Genomic DNA, 6,351 nt, shown 5'->3' with positions numbered 1-6,351 from the left:
ATCTATCTATCTATCTATCATCTTATATCTTTAGTGACAGTCTTCATGGAGTTGTGCTATAATGATGCCTCTCTGACAGTTCCAATCCACCAATGACTCAGTGGAAGAAAGATGAGCAATCTCCTCCTATGTGATTCTCACTGCATTCTTTAAAGGGATTAATGTATTATGTAAACTAGATTAGTTAATTTATTTAAAAAGTTAAGGAAATGTAGTAGATATTTTCATTTACATTAATTATTTCTTTCTTAGTCATCATAGTTTTTCTATCTCTTGTTAAAGTCACAAAGAATTTTACAGTTCTGTATGTGGCATGTTCATGCTCAGAAGGCTGGATGGTCAGCACAGCACAGGAAGAAGCTGAATGAGATGGACACAGTGATAGTGGGGGCAGGTGTGTCAGATACGGTGCACTTGGCTCAGGATAGGGCAGGGTTCAGAGCTATTGTTCACAGGCTCGCTATGAGTCATAGCCTACTTGACTGCACATAAAGACAACTTATATGGCAATATTTTTATTTTCAGTTGATTATTACAGTTTATGATAGGATTTTTTTAACATAATTATTAAAATATTTATGTAGTTAGGTGTTCCTCCTTTTCATTTACTTTTTTTCAGGTACCCTTAAAATTCTCACCTTCAATTCATAACACATTGTCTTTCTTTCAGATTTGTCTAATAATCTTTTAGGTGAAATTTAAACTTTTCAATCAATTTGCAATTTTTTGGTCTGTGATGTATAATGTACAGGGAGCTCTGGTGGCCTAAGGGAAAGAAGCTTCATTGCAATCCCGAAGTCATGTGGTTCGAGGCCACCAGCTGCTCCAGGGAGAAGGATGGGCAATCTCCTGTGTGATTAACTACCTCTGAAAACTCGCCGGAGGGTCAGCTATGGGTTGGTCATGACTCTATTGTACACAGCAACAACAGTGATGTATGATGAAGACTTAAGATTCATTTTTACATAGTTGTGTAAATTAGCATTTTAAATAATTCTCTTGTAGCTATTGTCATTTGTTCTTCTGTTTTCTTTTTTAAAAAGTACCTGACTATAGGACTTCTTTTTACAAATGTAATAGTAGCTAATATCTCTGTACTAGTCCTGTAGTTCTCAAATTCACTGTTCGGGTATGTTTATTTGTGGTGAACCTCCATTTAGTTCCCAAGGCAATAAATAAAAATGGCGAGAGACTGCCTGTCTTTCCACTGCAGAGGCACTGGTGGATTCAGAGCTCTGGAGAAGCAAGGCCTTTGGATTAGCAGGACAGCTCACTGCAGATCAGCACGACAGACAGAGCCTCTCTCTCTAATTTCTCTCTAATACCAACAACCTATTAATACTTCTTTTTACATACTTGCCTCTCTTACTTCTTATTTATTATTGGTATTTTCTTTCTCATGAACTTTTAAATAATTTGTCAATATGAAAACATTCCATTAATAAATTCACCATGATTATATTTAATTAACAAAATAATTTTAAAATCTTGTTTCTTACCTTTCAGGAATAATGTTCTATTGAACCAAATCCTTTTTACTTTTTTCTGTTCCAATTAAAAATTACTGGCCAAAACTGCTGTCTACCAGATAAAATTTCAGGTACAAACTCCTTGTGATTTTTTTTTTTTTTTTTTTGGTATAAATAGCAAGTCTTGGACCAGACTGTCTGGGTTTTATTTCTCTTTCTACTACTCACTATCTATGAGATCTGTTACTTGAAATTCCTGTAAAAGTGGTTTGAAAAACTTATAGAGTTGTTTTAAGTATTAAAATAGTTTATAGGAATATAGTACTTACAATTTTTGGAGCATAATAAATTCTCAATAAATATCTATTATATTCCTGTTGAAATTCTTGAGCTATCCAATCCAGTTCACACAGTAATTCTTCAAATGTTATACTGAAACATTGTGAGTCACAAGTTGAAGATTCAGAAGCACATGCTGAGGCAGAAATTGGAGGGTTATGAGACGTTTATTAGGGACTGATTTTTGTAAAAGGAAAGGGGAAGAATTAGGAGTGGGCAGAAGGAAATCATCATTACTATGCAGGCTCAAGAAAGTTTGTACAATTAAGGAAGGAGCTCTGGAGTGAGAATTGCAAGTCAGAGCCATTCCACATCAAACCAAACAGCCTGGAACACATCTAGCTCAGTCCTGAGTACTGGCTGCCCCAGAGCTGAAGTGAGACACTGTGCAACTGGAACAGAACCTGACGTTGGGAAAACTAGAGGCTGGAGGCCGAGAAGCAGATTTTTCCTTCCCCAGTATCTACTCCACTCAATCATTTTCACTCTTGGGCCTCAGCAGAATAAATCAAAGTTTGAGACAATCTTTCAGTAATTTCTCTAGAGATCCTCATGAAGGCTCCAAGGATGATCTGGTTAGTGCATCTTAGTGTCTGCTATATTATGTGATAGGTTGATCTGAGGTACATATTACTTGAATATTCTTTTACAATTAATTAAAGCCATATATTTCTGAAGTTACGTGATAATATATGGCCATCTGTTCAAAGGAGATGCAAATAAGATCTCAAGAGTTAAAAAGGTAAACTTTATCCACAAGGGTTACAATTTCATTTTCTCTTGGACTTCTGCCAATTTTGTATTCAGCCTAACAATTTTACCCTAACATTTTAAAATACTTTCCGAATGAAATCTATAAACTTTTATATCTTAAAAGATTTCTGAATCAGCTTTGTCATACTAAAGATTCCCACATTAATAATTTAGTATATCTATTATCCCAAATTTGTAAGAGTCATATTTTTAGACTTTGGGAATGTAACTTTAGAATGAACACAAAAGAAGGAACAAAGCCAGAGATTTAGAAATCACCTATCTGGGGGGGAAAGGTAGTTTATGCGTTTTATAAAATTTAAAAAAAACGTGATTTTTAAAGACATCAATTATGGCCAGTAAGTATAACAAACATTAAGAGTTTAAAACTAAGCTTTATTGAAGATACACTAATATTTAAAATTATACATTTAAAAATATTAAATATTTCAGGAATGCTACCAACACTTCTTTCTAGACATAATTTAATCATTACGATGTCTTTAATCACCAACTAACTACATGTATGTAGTTACATATACTTTTTTCTAAAAAGTGTTTTTGCATTTTGATTATTTCTTTACCTACATAAATCATCCTGTTCTCTTTATAAAACTTTTCCTGAGTGTTAATTGAGTAGACTTAGTTTAGGATCTCAGGAAATATTTAACTTTTTTTAAACTATTTAACTTTGAGTTAAAAATTAAAGACTTTACAATATGCTATAATATATATAAAATACAAAGTAAAACTATAATTGAGAATTTAAAATGATGTAGTGATTATGGAAAGAAAATTTGGTGGCTTAATGTTAAGGAGTTCCACTTCCAAATCAAAGGCATGCATTTCTAATTCACTAGCTTCTGTGTGGGAGAAAGATGGACAATCTCTTCCTTTATAATTTATAGTCTCTGAGAACCCTCTGTAGGGTCAGCTATGAGCCTGTTCTGACTCAATGATACTTAAGAACAGTGTCTAAAGAAAAAAGTTTGTTAGCTTACTTACAATAAATTTAAACATACACTATCATCCAAATTAGCAATTGTACTCCTTGTATTCACTCAAGAGAATAAACAATTTTCACTTACTCAAAATCTTGTATATGATTTGAATTAATTCAAATACCTATCTAGTGGTAAATGAAATAAGCTATGAACTTGTAGATTAAGGAGAACTACTAATGTGTACAAGAACACCAGGAATCTCAAATGTATTGCACTTCAGGTGTATCCTCACTTTTACATGGAACACTAGTGTTACAGTCTCTAGAAAGTTGTGTTACAAATCCTAAGTTGATGCCTCTTTGGCAGTTCAAAGCCACAGCAGCTCTTCAGGAGAAAGGTAGGAAATCTCCTTCCACGTGATTTATAGCCTCTGAAACCCAACTGGAGGTCAGTGTGAGTCTGTTCCAACTTCTATGTATGGCACAAAGTTAGAATTTTTCATTCTTGCATGATGCTTTAGCTGTAGTTTGAATTCTATGTATGCCATTGAATTCTCTTACCAGTTTTGGGGATATTTGTCTTTTGTCCCATTACTGACAATAAAAATTCCACTGCTGATTGCCTTTACTTAGTAGATAATCTGTCTTTTATGTCTGGGAGCATTTAAGAGTTCATTGTCATTGACATTCACCAGTTTCAGTTTTTCTTTTTACTTTACTGAGATAATAATACTTGGAAATAGGTCCATTCATTCTTCAAACATCATTGAGCTCACTAATAACAGAAGCAGTGATTTCAACACACATATACATGTAGAACCTATCACAAACTCAGTGAATAGAGTGCTAGATATATAATCTACTGAATGCAGTATTGAATTTGGAAAAATCCAAGGTAAGAAAATCATGAATCAGGGAAGCAGGTCACACATGCCATATAATCTAGAGCAAAGGAGAAAAAATAGGAAGGATCCATATTTTAAGCCTTGACACTGTATTTGATTATCATGCTAGAACTAGATCAATGCTCCCCTTCTCTATCTCACTGCCATAAAGTCAGAAATTATTCCATAACTGACACTCAGTGGATCTTTAGAAGCTGTCAGTGAACTGTCTGCCTTTGTGTTGGCACTGCAATTCTTTACTTACTAGTTCTTCATAACTCCTCCCCTTGTTGTTGTGTACCACAGAGTCTGAACCAACCCACAGCTGGCCTTCCAGCAAGTTTACAAAGGCAGTTAATCAAACGTGAGGAGGAGATTACCCATCCTCTTCCTGTGGAGGAGTTGGTGGCCTCAAACTGCTTCTCTTCAGGATTTCAGTGCATCTTCTTGCCACTAAGCCACCAGGGCTCCCTATTCCTTGAGGAGGATTAAACACTAGGGACTCAGAGAGTGTTTAGTGAAAGAAAAAGAATAGGGACTTCAGGTCAGGAAACATGCCCAAGAGACCTCATTAACATCATGTTTCCTGGGCTAGAATTAACAAGATTGGTCATTTCAGTGAAGAGTATAAATTCCTCTGGCTTAGGGTAAAAACCTAATAGAAAGAGGAGCTGATAGGAACTCCTCCTTAAGATAGTGTACAGGGTACCCAGGACAGACCTTGTCTCACTCTTGGCTGCAGGGACAGAAAGGTTGACTGCTAAAGGGCCTCTTTGGGTCAGTTTGCTTAACATCCATCCCCTCTAACTTAGCTTTACTGCGAGACTCAGCATCACAAATGAAAGTCTGAGCAATTGGACTCAAGGGTTAGACTGACAAATTCTCCAGAATCAGTTGGGATCCATCACTGGGAGACAGTGTGAGAAAAATATTTTCCTCTTTTTCTTCACCAGTGTGAAAACAAGAAAGTCATATTCTTGCTCAATGGGAAACTATCCAAGAACCATACCTTATGTTTCCTCTGACATCGCTGAAGAAGACTTGGAGAAGAATAATAGAAGGGATAGATGAGGTATTGACCCTTGTCACTGAAACCAACTGAATACTGCTGGGAAAAGTCCCATCTTTTCACTACATTTCCACTGGAATATTCTTTTTCTTCAAACACCTCACAAGATAGTCTGGGTTCTCTGTCAACTGGACTTCTCATTACTGGAGGTAAGATTGTCTTCTTTTCATGGAAATGCAGAACTGGAAAACATAGTCTAAATCAGATCTAAGAATACATCCTACTCTGCTAGTTCATTCTAGTGCTTTATATTTTTAATTATATACCACTTTTCTCTGTAATTGTAGTTTTTTCAAACTTGAGGGAGGGAACACATAACTATATAGTCTAATAAAAGTCTGTGTTATAACCCAGATGTAGATTTGTTGTGGAAATCTCAGTATATGCCTTAAGAATTGGTAGACTGCTGATCTCTGATTAATTGTTTTGATTTATTTTAGGATATATCTCAAAAGCACATAGAAGAACAGATCCTATGTCTATATTTTTATATCAACGTAGTAATGTACTAATTCAATAAAAATTAATGATATGTCAAAGTATATAATGCATATTGTAGAGAAATTATAAAATAGATGCTTCACTTCTAAATTTTTTAATACTGGTATTCACCTAAGGTGATTCTTTAATAGAATTATAAGAGTCAACATTTAGAAGGTCAAGTTAAATACCATTGAGAAATCTCTTTTAACTTATATTGACAATTCCTTAGGAAATTTGATGTTAGAATATTTGGAGCAGATGGAAGCAAAAATTCATGGAAAATTAATGCAGTTCTAGGAAACAAAAGAACCCACACAGAATGGAGCTGTGGAACTCCACCTGGGAAAGTGGCTTCATCCTGATGGGCATTCTGAATGACAGTGGGTCTCCTGAACTGCTCTGTGCTACATT

The sequence above is a fragment of the Elephantulus edwardii genome, unplaced genomic scaffold (assembly GCF_000299155.1).
Source record: "Elephantulus edwardii isolate Elephantulus edwardi_28Jun2011 unplaced genomic scaffold, EleEdw1.0 scaffold00044, whole genome shotgun sequence".
Classification (NCBI taxonomy): domain Eukaryota; kingdom Metazoa; phylum Chordata; class Mammalia; order Macroscelidea; family Macroscelididae; genus Elephantulus; species Elephantulus edwardii.
The sequence above is the reverse complement of the archived record's forward strand: the minus strand, read 5'-3'. Positions refer to the sequence as shown.